The sequence below is a fragment of the Syngnathus typhle genome, linkage group LG3 (assembly GCF_033458585.1).
Source record: "Syngnathus typhle isolate RoL2023-S1 ecotype Sweden linkage group LG3, RoL_Styp_1.0, whole genome shotgun sequence".
Classification (NCBI taxonomy): Eukaryota; Metazoa; Chordata; class Actinopteri; order Syngnathiformes; family Syngnathidae; genus Syngnathus; species Syngnathus typhle.
In genome coordinates this window covers 15,584,817-15,602,645 of record NC_083740.1, presented here as the reverse complement: position 1 = coordinate 15,602,645, position 17,829 = coordinate 15,584,817, and the positions used below count along the sequence as shown (strand labels likewise).

Here is a 17,829-nt window from a genome sequence, read left to right as displayed (position 1 = left end):
CCCAGGTCTTTAAGCAGCTGGACAGTTGTTTTGCCCATGACCAACCCATCTATCCAAGACTTGTACCTGTCCAGGACCAGGAAACGTGCAAGTAACATCTCCGCAGACCCTTCTCACCCAGGACACAGTCTGTTCAAACTCCTCCACTCCGGACGGCGTTAAAGAGCGCTGTACGCCAAAACCAGCAAACACAGACACAGCTTCTTCCCCGTCTGTCGCTCTGATGAACTCTCACCACTCATAGAGACTCAGAGTCTTCATTGTGCAATAACATCCTGTTCTCACTTAAATATTGTTAGTGGCCTGAATGTTGTCACTCACTTAAATGTTGTACAGAGGCTGAGATCAACCAAAGTCAAATTCCCTGTTTGGCATGCACAAACTTGGTCAATAAAGCTGATTCTAATTTTGAATCCTCTGCTGCCAACAACTGGGCAAACCTTTCCAGCCATGCTGCTCAGCGTCAGGTGCCAGCTCAGCATACTTGAGGCTCTTGCATTTTTGGGCTTCCTCAACAACATCCTCTCAGGGTACAGTCAGCTCTATTATGTAAACCTTGTGCACTGAAGAGGACAAAAGCACAAGATTTGATCTGAAGATTGTTGTAACAATCTCTGATGGTAAGCAGAGCCTTTGATTTGGGTCCGCCACTAACCTCAAGTCTCGTGCTCCTCCCGCTGGCCTAGGTCAGGTGTTGTACTGGCTGTGGTCTTTGTTAGCTTCACAACTTCTATTCTCCAACACAGCTGCAAGACATTTAAGCACCAAGTTGTGCCGCCAGGTGTAACGACCTTGTGTCAGGCTGGTCTTGCAGCCCATGAAGAAGTGCTTCAGTTTTGCTAAAGATGGGCAGAGTGAGCATGTTGGGTCTTCTTTATATCATTGGTTGAGGTTACTGGGCAGTGGCGTAGCCAGGAATTTTTCCAGTAGGGGCGCGCGCCCACAGGAAAAGAAATCGAACACCACCCACGCCGTTCGCTGATCGCTAAAACAACATCCGGGTCCAGGAGGCAAACGGTGAATGGATAACATCGCGCACATAGAATAGCGCAAGCACATTCGCGCAAGACCGAAAGAAAAAAACGGCATGAAAATGAAGAATCGAAAAAGCTCCATTTTTTTCAACCGGGGCGCAGGGAGTCCTAACCGGGGCGCCGCCCCGGCTTGCCCCGGCTTGGCTACGCCACTAATACTGGGTGAAGGCAGGACATCATAAGTTGCTCTCAGGATGAAGCTGGTGTGAAATGCTTCAGAGCTTGTTCCAAGAGAACTTCCTTCTCTCTACCCCTTCCCATCTTATCCACTGCCCCTTCTTTGCATGGGAGACAGTCATTGGACACCGGGCTGCCTGCTCCTGTCAGTGCAGCTCTTCAACGACCCGACCTCTGCGTTGAATAGGAGCTGTCTTGTGCCATGTTGGTCTGCTCTCTCCAAGGCCAAGTCCTCCTCTCCGTTGCTGCATGAGGCCCACAATGTTACGGTGCCTCAGGTCTGCCTTTGCCTATTGTGTAACTATGCTTGCAGGTCACAGGTCTGCCTTTGCCTGTTGTGTAACCATGCTTGCAGACCACTTCCTTCCGGTTATCAGAGTAGGGACTGTTTGGGCTCCCCATGAGTCCCAGGATTCAGTTAGTGTCATCTCCACGGATGTTACCTTGGACCAGCCGCAGCTGCAACTCTTGAGCTTGATTCCTGGAGTAGATGTTGCAGTCTCAGGTATTGTGCCGCCGATCATCTTTCTCTTCAGTTTCATTCCTGGGTCAATTACCAAGTTGTCTGCTGGTGAGTCAACTTCCGCCCCTCGCAGATTCCCCCTACCATAGGTAGCTAGCCTATAGCAGGCCTGGTGGGGACTTTCCCACCTGCTAGCTGTCTTTTCAGGCTTTTTCTAGGTAAGAGCCTTTATGTAACGAGCAAGGCTGGACGCAGAAGACATGGAAGGCAAAATGTTCTGACAATGTGTAATTTAGCAACTCAAGCTTACATAGAGAAAAAGGCTTCACCCAACACTGGCTGATTTGAAAGACTAATGATTTATAAAGAAAAACGTTTACATATAATTGACAAGTATTCCAGTAAGAATAGTAAACTGCTATGCCAACAACAAGCCTTGGATTATAAATGGGATCAAGGGCCTCCTGAATCACAAGAAGCCGGCCTTCATGGACAAGCAGGAGCTAAAGCAAGTGCAGAGGGAGCTCAGGGCCAAGCTCAAGATGGCGAGATTACTTTATAGGAAGATGTTGGAGCAGAAGCTGCAGAGGAACAGCATGAAGGAGGTATGAGACGGGATGAGGCTGCGGCCCAAAGCAGGTTGGGTAGTTTTTTTTTTTTTTTTTTATTATTTAGCACATATTATATCATTAACTGTGCAAGGAGGGAGACGAAGCTTAGGGCTTGTAAAGAGCTCCACTCCTTTTGGTGTGATGGGCAGACCTCAGTATGTGTGCATGGGAGGCACGGTGAGGAGCAGCGTGAGAGGACCGCAGGGAACGGTGTTTTGCCATGTGCAAAAGTTTAGGGACGACACCGCAATTGTTGGCTGTATTAAAGATGAACAGGGGGAGTACCGGAGCCGGCGCTTCGCAAGTTGGTCTGACTCCAACCACCTGCACCTGAACACTGCTCAGTCCAGGGAATTGGTGGTTGACGTCAGGAGGCTTAGGCCTACTCCTGAGCCAGTGACCATCAATGGAGACTGTGTGGAGTGCAGGCCTGTAAATATCTTGGTGTGCTGCAAACTCGATTGGTCTGCTCACGTGGATGCTTTGCGCAAAAAAGGACAATGTACTGTACTTCCTCAGGCAGCTCGCATCCTTCGATGTCTGCAATGTGATGCTGCAGATGTTTTATCATTCTGTTGTGGCGAGTGCCCTCTTTTTTGCAGTGGCGAGCTGGGGGGGGGCACCATCAAGACTGGTGAGGATGGCGGGTTATGTTGGGGGAACAGAGCTGCTTGGTCCGAAGTCTGTGGCAGAACACCGGGTGTTGGCCAGGCTGCTGTCCAACGACAACCCTGTCCACCCACTGGTCACTGTCACCAAGCGGAGGAGTAGTGGAGGATTTATTCTCTTTTTTTTATTTTGTTTGTCATTTTTGTCGTGTCTGATGTCTATTGTCTATTTGTTTATGTATTTATTGATTGATTCATAATATTTTGCATGTTTTTACATGTTATGTTACCACTGCATATCTGTTCTTTAACCTCTCATGTGCCCACTCTTGGGCGTGCATGCTGCACTGGCAACTGAATTTCCTCCCGGAGCTCAATAAAGTGTGTGGGTGCATGTGTTCAGTGCCCTTCTTCCGTCCATCCATCCACCCATCCTGTACCCATGTATAATACCCTGCCCACAACATTTTTTAAGGCAAAGATGTGAAATATTCTCGACAAATTAAGACTAAACATCTTATATATGATACACAGGAGAAAAGTTTACCATTCAACAAGGCCAAAGTGTCAGTGCTAAGTCGGTAACTGATACCTTTCCAACTGATGGAGCAGAGATAATGTCAGTAAGATTTCCAAAAGGCTGGATGAGTTTAAGGACATCACTCGCTGACCAGTCGACACCAGGAATTTCCGTGATCAACACCAAGCCCTTATATGGATTACAAAAATAAAATTAGTAAGCAAACAAATAGTTTTACTCAATATAATCTAACAGACATGAGCAATGAGGAAAAAGGCGATGGACAACATTCCACTAATTTCATCATGAGAAGATACCCAAACCAAGTTGAATGATCAGGTAACATTAATATTCATTCATTCACATTACAAAAATATTCATCTCTATTGAATTTTTTCACGTTACACAACAGAATTAATCCTATAATGGATCCTCACTCCTTCAAAATGCTACAAACGACACACAACCAAGATATCCCAGCTCTGAGAGACTGTTGCACACGTTTAAAATACATTAAATGTATAAACATTAAAATGATTGGAGAACACTCAACACTCAATCACAATTTTATGTATGCATTTACCTTAGCAGAAGTGTTCATGTCAGCCTCACTCACTTCGGTAGAGAGGTCTAAAACAAACAAGAGCAAAATGAGAGCATATATAATCAAAACTGTTAAAATTCCTGGAATCAAATCCGTTTATGCAAGTTTATGTGCCAAAAACACATTTTACTTTACAAGGCTTTTCCAATTAAAATGTAATCAAGTGTTACAAACGGGCATGGTCAGAAGCGTAACAAGGCAGTGGTTGCAACTACTCTGGCCATTCCGTATCAACTTTGCATGTATCCTTGTGGTAACAAGGCTTCTCTCAGATTGTGTCTGATCAGGTTCCTCCAATAGTCCAAACATTTTAGGATAATTGACGACCTCGCTTGTATAAATGATTCATTGTAAGCCAGGGATGTCAAACTTCCTCCTCAAGGGCCACTATCCTGCATGTTTTACACTAGATTAACTCCTTTACGAATGACAAACTTGACCCATTTACAGTTTGCCAACCATGTGTTGACTTTTCCTCCGTTTCACCCTGGGCTGTGTCCTTTAAACCCCAAATATCACGGTAATAAATTCTACTGGTTTACGTTTTACTCTTTTAGTTGTGGCCTATATAAAGGGGAAATACGATGCTTTTGTCTGAATTCCTTGTTTTGATACCATCACAGGTCCCTCTTTCCTACTTGTTCTTAGGTGCGGGTCAGAGCAAGCAGTTTTGGTGTGGTCTCTTTAAATGAAAATGAGATACTTCACAGCCCTCAGACCGCAAGGTGTGCGCCTCCCTTTCTTTAGCCGAGGTAGTGTTTACTTTTTTTTCCCCTTTATTTAAACGAGGTAGCATTTGCTTGCGCCGCAAACTTTTTGATTGATTAAAAGATATCAACGACAGAAGACTTGTCCATACAACCATACATGACCCGTAATAAAATGAATCCCCTCACAATATTTATGAACGTGTCGTAAACAAGCACTGTCAAGCTACGACGTAAGCTGATTTTAAAAGCAAATAAAGTCGATCTTCCATGATACATGTCCTTTAAATATTTATTTTTATCTTGTACACAAACAGTTGCAGAGAGCAGCTTACTGGTCAAATGTTCTGATGACACATCACCATTACCACTTCCTAATGTCTCTGAGTCTAACCGTGGTGGTGCCCTCACTGACTTTTTTTAACTGGTTTGCTGATAACCTTCCTGACTTAAATGTTGCCAAAACTACAGAAATTGGCATTGAGTTCAGGAAAATAAAGTCAGAACCCAAAGCCAGCATTATACACAACCAAGATGTTGAGTTGTGGATCAATATACATAAATGCCTGGGAACTAGGTATGGGAATCTTCACCATCAAAGCGATACGATACACATCTCGATACACTGCCAACGATTCGATGCATTCACGATTCATGGAATTGCCAATGATAAGATGCGATACGATTCTCCCAACTCCTGCGATACGGTGCGATACAGTACGACTTAATTTTAAAACAATGCGATCCAGTGCGATACGATACGATGCAATGCAGAAGAAAAATACACCTTGGAATACATACAGTGCCTTGCGAAAGTATTCGGCCCCCTTGAACCTTTCAACATTTCGCGACATTTCAGGCTTCAAACAAAGATATAAAAGTTTAATTTTTTGTCAAGAATCAACAACAAGTGGGACACAATCATGAAGTGGAACAAAATGGATTGGATAATTTACACCTTTTTAACAAAATATTTTAACTGAAAACTGGGGCGTGCAATATTATTCGGCCCTCTTGCGCTAATACTTTGTAGCGCCACCTTTTGCTGCAATTACAGCTGCAAGTCGCTTGGGGTATGTCTCTATCAGTTTTGCACGTCGAGAGACTGGAATTCTTGCCCATTCTTCCTTGCAAAACAGCTCGAGCTCAGTGAGGTTGGATGGAGAGCGTTTGTGAACAGCAGTCTTCAGCTCTTTCCACAGATTCTTGATTGGATTCAGGTTTGGACTTTGACTTGGCCATTTTAACACCTGGATATGTCTATTTGTGAACCATTCCATTGTAGATTTGGCTTTATGTTTTGGATCATTGTCCTGTTGGAAGATAAATCTCCGTCACAGTCTCAGGTCTTTTGCAGACTCCAACAGGTTTTCTTCCAGAATGGTCCTGTATTTGGCTCCATCTATCTTCCCATCAGTTTTAGCCATCTTCCCTGTCCCTGCTGAAGAAAAGCAGACCCAAACCATGATGCTGCCACCACCATGTTTGACAGTGGGGATGGTGTGTTCAGGGTGATATGTGTTGCTTTTACGCCAAACATAGCGTTTTGCATTATGGCCAAAAAGTTCAATTTTGGTTTCATCTGACCAGAGCACCTTCTTCCACATGTTTGGTGTGTCTCCCAGGTGGCTTGTGGCAAACTTTAAACGAGACTTTTTATGGATATCTTTGAGAAATGGCTTTCTTCTTGCCACTCTCCCATGAAGGGCGGATTTGTGCGGATTTCCCCTCCGGACGGCGTTACAGAGCTCGGTACGCCAAAACCAGCAGACACAGAGACAGCTTCTTCCCCCAGGCTGTGGCTCTGATGAACTCACACCACTCTTAGAGTCTCAGAGTTATTACTGTGCAATAACATCCTGCTCTCCACACCTTTTTTGAATTTGTCTACACTGTTTGTACTATGCGTCCTCTCTGCATCCATTGCAGCCTGGTCATCCTGGAAGAGGGACCTTCCCATCTGTGGTCTCTTCTCAAGGTTTCTCATTTCCCCTAGCTGGAGTTTTGAGTTTTTCCTTGCCCTTTTGGGAGTTTAAGATCAGGGGATGTTTGAGAATATTTGCCATTTTTCACATGTCCTGTGTTGTTAGTCACCTAAATGTTGAACAGAGGGTGTGATTTACCAAAGTCAAATTCCTTGTTTGGCACGCTCAAACATGGCGAATAAAAACTCTTGAATCTTGAATGTTTGGTGTGTCTCCCAGGTGGCTTGTTGCAAACTTTAAACGAGACTTTTTATGGATATCTTTGAGAAATGGCTTTCTTCTTGCCACTCTTCCATAAAGGCCAGATTTGTGCAGTGCACGACTGATTGTTGTCCTATGGACAGACTCTCCCACCTCAGCTGTAGTTATCTGCAGTTCATCCAGAGTTATCATGGGCCTCTTGGTTGCATCTCTGATCAGTCTTCTCCTTGTTTGAGATGAAAGTTTGGAGGGACGGCCGGGTCTTGGTAGATTTGCAGTGGTCTGATACTCCTTCCATTTCAGTATAATTGCTTGCACAGTGCTCCTTGAGATGTTTAAAGCTTGGGAAATCTTTTTGTATCCAAATCCAGCTTTAAACTTCTCCACAACAGTATCTCGGACCTGCCTGGTGTGTTCCTTTGTCTTCAAAGCGCAGAGAGGCTTTAAACAGAACCCTGAGACTATCAAAGAGCAGACGCATTTATACGGAGACTTGATTACACATTCCCTCTGGAAGAAACATGGCCCACAAGGGACAAGGAATAGTGAGGCAACACTGAGTTGATAATGACCTCAAGTCGACGCTTCAAAGTGCCCCTAAGGAAAACCAATAGGTAGTCCAAGTCATTTATCTCATTTACTATCAGGGTGCTGAATACTGACATAAGTTTGGTTTAAATTACTATGTGGGTGGAGTTTATAACTAACCTATTTAGGCTATCCCTCTCTTGTGACAAGGATTATGTGAGACCTGCTGTCTGACTTTCTTATGAGCTTGAGAATTTTTGGAAATTCTTATTTATGTCTTCATGCACGGGATTAATTCATGAACCTGTTCTGAACTTGAATTGCCCTGAGCCCTTGTGTGCACCTCTTGTCCATATGCTGTCTGTGTATCTCTAACACTGTGGTTTACTGGTTTTGTAAGATCGATTGCGTTTGTGTGCAGTAGACTGAAAAAATATTATTTCCTATTTTCAGGACAAAAAAGGCCATTTGAATCAGAAAGTAAACCTGATGGAAATGATCAGTTCATCAGCAAGTACTTCAGAAGACCCTGATGATTTGAATTTGGTGTGTCAAGAGATGGAAAGCATCTAAAACATATGTGTCAAACTCACGGCCCGCGGGCCACATCCGGCCCGGCATGCAATTATATCCGGCCCGCGAGATCATTTTATATTATTGTTACTAGTGGCCCGACGATATGAAGCGATGATAACACAATAAACTACAGATCCCATAATGCAGTGCTTTCGCTGCCTTGCCGAGCGTTTTTCCGCGGCAATCAGGACAAGTGCTTGTTGCTGCAAGTTATTGCGAAGCTGGCCCTTCATGATGCCGAAAAGAAAAGTTGATTCTGAAAACAGAGCCTTTAAAAACCGATGGTAGGTTGAGTACATGTTTACTGACATTGCCGGTAAACCCGTTTGTCTCATTTGTGGCGCTAATGTGGCTGTATTGAAAGATTTTAATCTAAGACGGCACTATGAAACAAAACATCTGGATAACCTGAAAGACCTGAATGCAGAGCAGAAGATACAGAAGGTAGAAGAGTTAAAGAAGAAGCTGACATTCCAGCAGACGTTTTTCACCCGCGCAAAGTCACAAAGTGAAGCTGCTGTGAAAGCGAATTTTCGAAAAGATCGCCAAAGCAGGTTGTTACTGCTGAAAAGCACATATTATTTTTATATTTCCAGGTTTTGTTTTGTTTTGCAGCATGTTCATATTTCTATCTTGTATAATTTTGACAGGAAATATTTTTATGGAGAGTAAAATCATTTGGGATATTTAAAATGTAGGTTTTTTATTTAAAATGACATAAAAGCAAAGAAAATCAAACATTTTGATTTATTATTTTAATGTTTACTTGAAGTACAAGCACTGTCACCATTTTAATTTATTTTTTCAGGCGGTTTTTTTGCAGCGTGTTCCAATTTCTAACTAATTTTAACGATATATTTTTATGGAGATCAAGATATTAAGTTATTTAAAGTTTAAGTTTATTTATTCCAGAATAACATTCCTGTCCGTTTATGTTAAAAGTTAGTTTTAGTGTATTCAATAAATGTTTGTTCTGTTCGGCCCGCGACCTGAAGTGTGTTTTGAATTTTGGCCCCCTGTGCAATTGAGTTTGACACCCCTGATCTAAAACATGCAGGACAGTGGCCTTCGAAAACTGGGTCTCGACACCCCTGCTCTAAGCCATCTGGAACTCATTCTTTCTCCATGACCTCACTGAACTCCTCCACCGCCTATCTTTTTTTTTTTTTTGCCGAAAAGATAAACCAAGCGGCACTTCTATTTGCCTGTCAACACCAATCAGGTACTTCCAAAGTCCCAGAGGCCAACAAGGCCAATTGAGACTATCCCTTCATTTTGATAGTTGGTGTCAATCAATCTAGGATTGAAAGTTCTAGGATTAGATAGTCAGAGCTGTGGTCAGCCGCACGCACGCAGGCACACACACACGCACGCACGCACGCACGCACACAATTTTTAAGAATATTTTATTGTTAAAGCTTAGCTGCAGCAAAACATCTGGTTTCTACTATTTTATTCAATAGTTATTTCATGTTTTATTTAAGTTTTCATTGAACCCATACTCTTATTATATCAAGATATCTGCCGTGATTATAGTGCTTCGAAACTTTGTTCAAATCATTCAGCCCTAGACGCAACCTGAACTGTGTTACACAAGAGTAAAAAACAAAAAATCTGATTTCTCACCAGAGTCTTTCTTTTGAGAGTTCTTGTCTGAGTCTATAGTAGGTCTACTGTAAACAAAACAAAAAAAAACACAAATTCAGAGAAGCCAGAGTGAGTTTAACAATGGTAACAGGTGGAAGAGAATGTGGCCTTTAAAAACACAAACCTGTTACTGCAGACAGAATCAATTGTTGGCTCTGGTGTCTAAAAAGGGGAATTATAACAATTTTGAGTGCAATGTACATTTCACAGACATTAAATATATTACCTTAAGAAAGTTTCTGAAAATCAGTTCCCAACATTTAAGTAATAAAAAGGAGATTCAGTGATTTTTTAATCACATACTTCGGTGAAATATAATAGTCCTGGTTTTGCATCAATGATCATATTTTATGCTCTAAAGCAGTGGTTCTTGACCTGGGTTCAATCGAACCCTTGGGGTTCGGTGAGTCGGACTCAGGGGTCAGCAGCGCGACGACGCGTCAGCAGCGCGACAACGCGTCAGCAGCGCGACAACGCGTCAGCAGCGCGACGGGTGTTTACATAAAGGACAAAGATTGACTCGACGGAGCTCTCTTTCACTTCCGTGGATTGAAGTCGGGGGCCGGCGCTCGGCCGGGTGGCTGTCCAGGGACGGCGGATGGGGCTCGGACAATGCTTTAACGCACGCCCGGTCCTACTCTACCGAGCTGTCTTTCACCTCCGTGGATGGAAATCGAGGGCCGGCGCTCGGCCGGGTGGCTGTCCAGGGACGGTGGATGGGGCTCGGTCATGGCTTTTACGGACGCCCGGTCCTATTCTATGGAGCTCTCTTCCACTTCCGTGGCTGGAAGTCCACGCCGCCACACGCCTGGAAGTTTGTTTTGTTAAATAAAGAGCCGTTTACCAAACCCACGTCTTTCCTTGAACTTTGTTAACGCTACAATATAGTTATATAGTAGATCTGTGGAATAACGACGAGGCTGACGTCAGGGCGCACGCCCGGCGTTGTTCAGAGACAAAGGACGAGGAATTTGATCGATGGATTTAATGATTTAGAGTGCACAGATGGTTTGCTAACATTATTGCTTATATAATAGTTATTTGATATACAATTCATATATCGTTATATGGGCCTGTGGAATATTTTGAAGTGCAAGAGCCGTCAGCGGCGCGCACGAATTGTTGACAAAGGACGATTGATGGATTTAATGAATTGGAGTGACACAGATGGTTTTATTAACGTGTTATTTATGTAATCGTTTTTTTTAAATAACTGAATTTTACGTCAGGCCCGTTCTCAGCTCCTCGTTTGTGTTTGTCACATTAGCATACCGTATCGTTTAGCCTGTTGTTGCTCGTTCATGACTGTTCTTGGTGTTGGATTTTGTCGAATAAATTGCCCCCCAAAATGCGACTTATACTCCGGAGCGACTTACCGTTTTTTTCCATGTGTAATGCGCAAAATTTAACTAATTTATTGTCCTAAAATCTGGGGTGCGCATTATACATGGGTACAAAAAAAAAAAATTATTATTATTTTTTTAATTTTTATTTTTTTCTCCTGATATGATACGGAGGCTGCCATTACAGATGCGCTTTCTTCTCGGCTGTTCACTTCAAACACGCTCCATACGAACACAACGCTCTCATATCAGACGCTTGCTCGATCACCTCCTCGTTTGCTGTCACAATGTACCCTAGACAAATCCGAAACATTTCTTCGCTATAGAGTTTGCTAGCGCATGCGCAGTGATACTGACCGGCAGAATAACATCCGGTTGTTCACAAAGATGATTTTTCTGAAATAATTTTAATTCATCACAATTAATTACAACGCATGTGCCTTAAGTTGCAAAGTCTGTCACTTTCACCATCCCGGTGAATTATTGTCGAGAAGAAAGGGACCAACATGGTAGCTATACGCCCAATGGGGCACGAGAAGACGGCTTTTACTGTGGTACTAGCTTCCCATGCTAATGGACAGATACTGCTTTTCAAGATGGTGCTTTTCAAGAGGAAGACGCTGCCTAAAGAAATGTCTCCATGTGGACTCGGGAAATCAAAAGGGCTGAATGGACGAGGAGAAAATGAGAGAGTCACTGAGTGAGGTCTACATAATGAGACCGGATGTTTTTCCACACGTCAGCGTCCTTGTTGAGCTGTGACTCCATGCGCGCCCATCCCACAACCCCTGTTAAAAACCTCGTGCGGCAAACGAACTCTGGGTTTGCCATCATTCCATGAGGCTTAACAAGCACTCGTATGCGCTGCTGTGACAAGTAAATTTCCCCACTGTGGGATGAATAAAGTTCTACCATCATCATCATCAACTCCAACCGCTGGACATTGATTTAAACAGGGCGTTCAATGTGAAGTTGCGAGCGTCATGGGAGTGATGGATAACAGATGGTGAACACGGCTTTACAAAAACTGGGAGGCAGCGTCGAGCAAGTTCATCCCTCCATCCATCTTCTTCCACTTATCCGGGGTCGGGTCTCAGGCGCAGCAGCTTTAGGAGGGACTTCCAGACTTCCCTCTCCCCAGCCACTTCGTCCTGCTCATCCCGGAGGATCCCAAGACGTTCCCAGGCCAGCTGAGCGACATAGTCTCTCCAGCGTGTCCTGGGTCGTACACTGGGTCTCCTGCCAGTGGGACATGGCCGGTACACCTCCCCAGGGGGCGTCCAGGAGGCATCCTGATGAGATGCCCGAGCCACCTCATCTGGCTCCTCTCAGCGTGCAGTTGCAGCGGGTCTACTCCGACTCTCTCCAGGATGACCGAGCTTCTCAGCCTATCTCTAAGGGAGAGCACGGACACACAACGGAGAAAACTCATTTCGGCCGCTTGTATCTAGTTCTTTCGGTCACGACCCACAGCTCGGGACCATAGGTGAGGGTAGGAGCATAGATCGACCGATGAATTGAGACCTTTGCCTTTTGGCTCAGCTCTCTCTTCACCACGGCGGACCGGTACAGAGTCTGCATTACACATCACTGTCTGGTTTGGATCGGCCACCAAACAAGACAAGCACAGACTGCAACGGACAATCAGGACCACGGAAAAGGTAATCGGGACCAACCTCCTATTTATCCAAGACTTGTACCTGTTCAGGACCAGGAAACGTGCAAGTAACATCTCTACAGACCCTTCACACCGAGGTCACAGTTTGTTCGAACTACTCCCCTCCCGACGGCGTTACAGAGCGCTGTATGCCAAAATCAACAGACGCAGACACAGCTTCTTTCCCCAGGCTGTCGCTCTGATGAAATCACATGACTCAGAGTGTCAGAGACATCACTGGGCAATAATATCCTGTTCTTGCCACTTCAATGTTGTTAGTCACTTAAATGTTGTACAAAGACTGAGATCAACCAGAGTTAAATTCCTTGTTTGACATGCACAAACTTGGCCAATAAAGCTGATTCTGATTCTGATTACAGCCGACGTTGCTCCGATCTGCCAGTCGATCTCATGCGCCATCCTGCCCTCGCTCGTGAACAAGACCCCAAGATACTTGAACTCCTCCACCACCCTTTTCCGACCGAGGACCATGGACTCAGATTTGGAGGTGCTGACCGCTTCACAATCGGCTGCGAACCACTCTAGTGAGAGCTGGAGATCATGGCTTAAAGAAGCCAACAGCACCATACTGTCTGCAAAAAGCAGAGACGCAATGCTGAGGTCCCCAAACCAGACACCCTCAACGCCTCGGCTGCGCCTAGATATTCTGTCCATAAAGGTTGTCCCCCACCGGTGGGTGAGGTTGATGCTGACTTCCTAAATGGTCTAAATAACTTATTTGGGCGGTTTGAGGCACTAAACAGCACTCCTGCAGTTAAATCTGTTCCTCATCAGGAAGAGGAGGCACTCTGCCTTGACTCAGCCGACATGTTGAAGACTCTGAGAAGAGTCAACCCACGTAAGGCCCCAGGCCCCGACAACATACCTGGGCGGGTGTTCAAGGAATGTGCAGGTCAGCTGGCTGGTGTCATCACAGACATTTTTAACATCTCGCTGGGCCAAGCCACAGTGCCTGTATGCTTCAAGGCTGCCTCCGTCATTCCGGTGCCGAAGAAACCTCAAATCACCTCATTTAATGACTACAGACCTGTGGTACTGACTCCCATCATGATGAAGTGCTTCGAAAGGCTGCTCAAAGAACACATCGTCTCCAGACTCCCCCCAACATTTGACCCGTTCCAGTTTGCCTACCGGCAGAACCGCTCTACTGAGGATGCCATCTCCTCCGTTCTCCACCTGAGCCTGGCTCACCTGGAGGAGAGGAACACCACGTGCGGTTGCTGTTCCTGGACTTCAGTTCAGCGTTTAACATCATCATTCCAACGCATCTGGTGGGAAAACTGGAACGCCTGGGCTTCAGCACCCCCCTTCGAAACTGGCTGCTAGACTTCCTCACCAACAGACCTCAGTCAGTCCGGGTCGGACAGAACACCTCAGATGTCATCACCCTCAGCACAGGCTCCCCTCAGGGCTGCGTCCTGAGCCCCCTGCTGTTCACCCTGATGACACACGACTGCGTCCCCAGGTTCACCAGCTCAGTGGCCTAGTGGTAGAGTGTCTCCCCTGAGACTGGAAGGTTGTGGGTTCAAACCCCGGCCGGGTCATACCAAAGACTATAAAAATGGCACCCATTGTCTCCCTGCTTGGCACTCAGCATTAAGGGTTGGAATTGGGGGGTTAGATCACCAAATGGTTCCCGAGCGCGGCACCGCTGCTGCTCACTGCTCCCCTCTCCCCCAGGGGATGGATCAAAATCACATGGGTTAAATGCAGAGGACAAATTTCACCACACCCAGATGTGTGTGTGACGATCATTGGGACTTTAACTTTAACTTAACTGTCACCATCAATCACATCGTGAAGTTTGCAGATGACAACGGTGGTGGGCCTCATCAGTGACAACGACGACCTGGACTACAGAGAGGAAGTGGAGCAGCTGGTGGGCTGGTGCAGAGACAATAGCCTGATCCTGAATGTGGAGAAGATGAAGGAGATCATCGTCGACTTCAGGAAGAACCAGCCTCACCACGCTCCACTGATCATCAACAGCTCAGCTGTGGAGGTGGTCAGCAGCACTAAATTCCTGGGGGTCCACATCACAGACGACCTCACCTGGACTGTGAACACCACGACACTGGTCAAGAGGGCACAGAAGCGCTTGTACTTCCTGCGGAGGATGAGGAGAGCCCACCTGCCCCCACCCATCATGAGGATGTTCTACCGAAGCACCATAGAGAGCATTCTGACAAGCTGTCTCTCGGTGTGGTGTGGAGGTTGCAGCGCCTCCGATTGGAAGAACGTGAGGAGAGTGGTGAGGAGGATCATCGGGGCTCCTCTTCCCTCCATTCAGGACTTGTCATCCCAGCGCTGCGTGTCCCGAGCTGCGTTATCAGTCACCCATCACACCCCCACCATGGCCTGTTCTCCCTGCTGCCCTCTGGGAAGAGGTTTCGCAGCATCCGCTGCAGGTCCACCAGGTTCTGCAATAGCTTTTTCCCTGCTGTCGTCAGACTGTTGAACATTCAACTTAGCATTCCTCTGCACACTTTATAAATACTGTTTTTGTTTCCTGCACTGTTTACATACTTTTTCACTGCTGCACTTTATACTTATCTTATTTCATATTTTTATATAGAAATTTCACTTTTTTATTCAGCCGAAATATCACTACATTGTTGAAAGCCGTATGCAACGAAATTTCGTTTTGTGTGCACCCAGTGTTTACAAAATGACAATAAAGTTTGTCTAAGTCTAAGTCTAAGAACAGAATCGGTGACAAAAGGCAGCCTTGGCGGAGTCCAACCCTCACTGGGAACGAATCCGACTTACTGCCGGAAATGCGGACCAAACTCTGGCATCGATGATACAGGGACCGAACCGCCCTTATCAGTTGGCTCGGCACCCCGGGCTCCCGAAGCACCCTCCACAGAACTTCCCGAGGGACACGGTCGAACGCCTTCTCCAAGTCCACAAAACACATGTGGACTGGTTGAGCGAACTCCCATGCCCTCTCGAGGATCCTGCCGAGGGTATATAGCTGGTCTACTGTTCCACGGCCAGGACAAAAACCACACTGCTCCTCCTGAATCCAAGGTTCGACCTCCCGACGGACCCTCCTCTCCAGCACCCCTGAATAGACCTTACCAGGGAGGCTGAAGAATATGAATCCTCTGTAGTTGGAACACACCCTACTGTCCCCCTTCTTAAAGAGGGGAACCACCACCCCAGTGTGCCATTCCCGAGGCACCGTCCCCAATGTCCACGCAATGTTGCAGAGGCGTGTCAGCCAGGACAGCCCCACAACATAGAGAGCCTTTAAGAACTCCGGGCGGATCTCATCCACCCCTGGGGCCTTGCCCTCGAGGAGTTTTTTAACTGCCTCAGTGACTTCAACCCCAGAGATTGGAGAGTCCACCTCAGAGTTTCCAGGCCCTGCTTCCACAATGGAAGGTATGTTGGTTGAATTGAAGTCTTCGAAGTATTCTCTCCACCGACTCACGACGTCCCGAGTGGAGGTCAGGAGCACACCATCTCCACTGTAAACAGTGTTGAGGGTGCACTGCTTCCCCCTCCTGAGACGCCTGATGGTGGACCAGAATTTCCTCGAAGCTGTCCGGAAGTAATTCTCCATGGCTTCGCCGATCTCCTCCCAAGCCCGGGTTTTTGCCTCAGATACCGCAGAAGCTGCGTTCCGCTTGGCCATCCGGTCCTGTCGGCTGCCTCCGGAGTCCCGCAGGCCGAAACGGCCCGATAGGACTCCTTCAGCTTGACGGCATTCCTTACCGCCGGTGTCCACCGGCGGGTTCGGGATTACCGCCACGACAGGCACCGACCGCCATACGGCCATAATTCCGGTCGGCACGTAACATGGTCTACTCTGACCCAACGTCCTGCGCCTTCTCCAGGACGTGGGAAAAATTCTGCCGGAGGTGGGAGTTGAAGCTCTTCCTGACTGGGGATTCTGCCAGACGTTCCCAGCAGACCCTCACAGTACGTTTGGGTCTGCCAGGTCGGACCGGTATGTTTCCCCACCATCAGAGCCAAACCAGCACCAGGTGCTGATCAGTTGACAGCTCCGCCCTTCTCTTCACCCAAGTGTCCAAAACATGCGGCTGCAAATCCGATGACAAGACTACAAAGACGATCATCGCACTGCGGCCTGGGGTGTCCTGGTGCCAAGTGTACACATGGGCACCCTTATGTTTGAACATTGTGTTCATTATTGACAATCCGTGTCGAGCACATAAGTCCAATAACAGAACACCGCTCGGGTTCAGATCGGGGGGGTGTTCCTCCCAATCATGCCCTTCCAGGTGTCAAGTGGCATGGTGGTACAAGATGGTGTATAATTGGGTATCGGATTTGGTCCAGGCTGATTGGCTATCCTAAAACATGTAGTCGTTCCAAAATGTCACAAGGAGATGATGTTAAAGCTTGACATAGGGGTGACCTGATGGAAACTAAAAAATATAATAAATTAAATTGTTCGCAATTGCGAGGACACGACCTGTTCAAACATGAAGCAACACACAACTTTTGAATATGATTTTGCTTTGGTATAATTTTAATCTGTAACATCTTGAGCAATATCATTATATGTGTTAAAGTTAGAAGAACCCATGATTACGGCTAATGAGGATTATCTGTTAAGTTGACTATTGTGAAAACATGGTTTATTGGTGTTGCAATGTTTAATCGATATCCAACATGTACAGTGCCTTGCGAAGTTATTCGGCCCCCTTGAACTTCCCAACATTTCGCCACATTTCAGGCTTCAAACTTAAAGATATAACATTTTAATTTTTTGTCAAGAATCAACAACAAGTGGGACACAATCGTGAAGTGGAACAACATTTACGTGGTCAAAACGGCCACTCAGCAAACTCACTCCAGAAGTTCAGTGAGGATCTTTGAATGATCCAATGTTGTCCTAAATGACTGATGATTATAAATAGAATGCTCCTGTGTGTAATCAAGTCTCCGTATAAATGCACCTGCTCTTTGATAGTCTCAGGGTTCTGTTTAAAGCGCAGAGAGAACCATGAAGACAAAGGAACACACCAGGCAGGTCCGAGATACTGTCGTGGAGAAGTTTAAAGCCGGATTTGGCTACAAAAAGATTTCTCACGCTTTAAACATCAAGGAGCACTGTGCAAGCAATTATATTGAAATGGAAGGAGTATCAGACCAATGCAAATCTACCAAGA

The 17,829-nt window shown here is 46.0% G+C and overlaps 1 protein-coding gene across 1 annotated transcript in view; it reads right to left on the bottom strand.

The window, feature by feature from the left end:
• Positions 1-3,589, bottom strand: part of LOC133151474 (RNA-binding protein 20-like) — a 51,351-nt gene extending 47,762 nt beyond the window's left edge. Inside the window, exon 1 of the mRNA XM_061274546.1 lies at positions 3,486-3,589. The gene's annotated coding sequence lies outside the window, so the exon portion shown is untranslated. The remainder of the gene's footprint in view (positions 1-3,485) is intronic.
• Between the last annotated feature and the right edge of the window lie 14,240 nt (positions 3,590-17,829).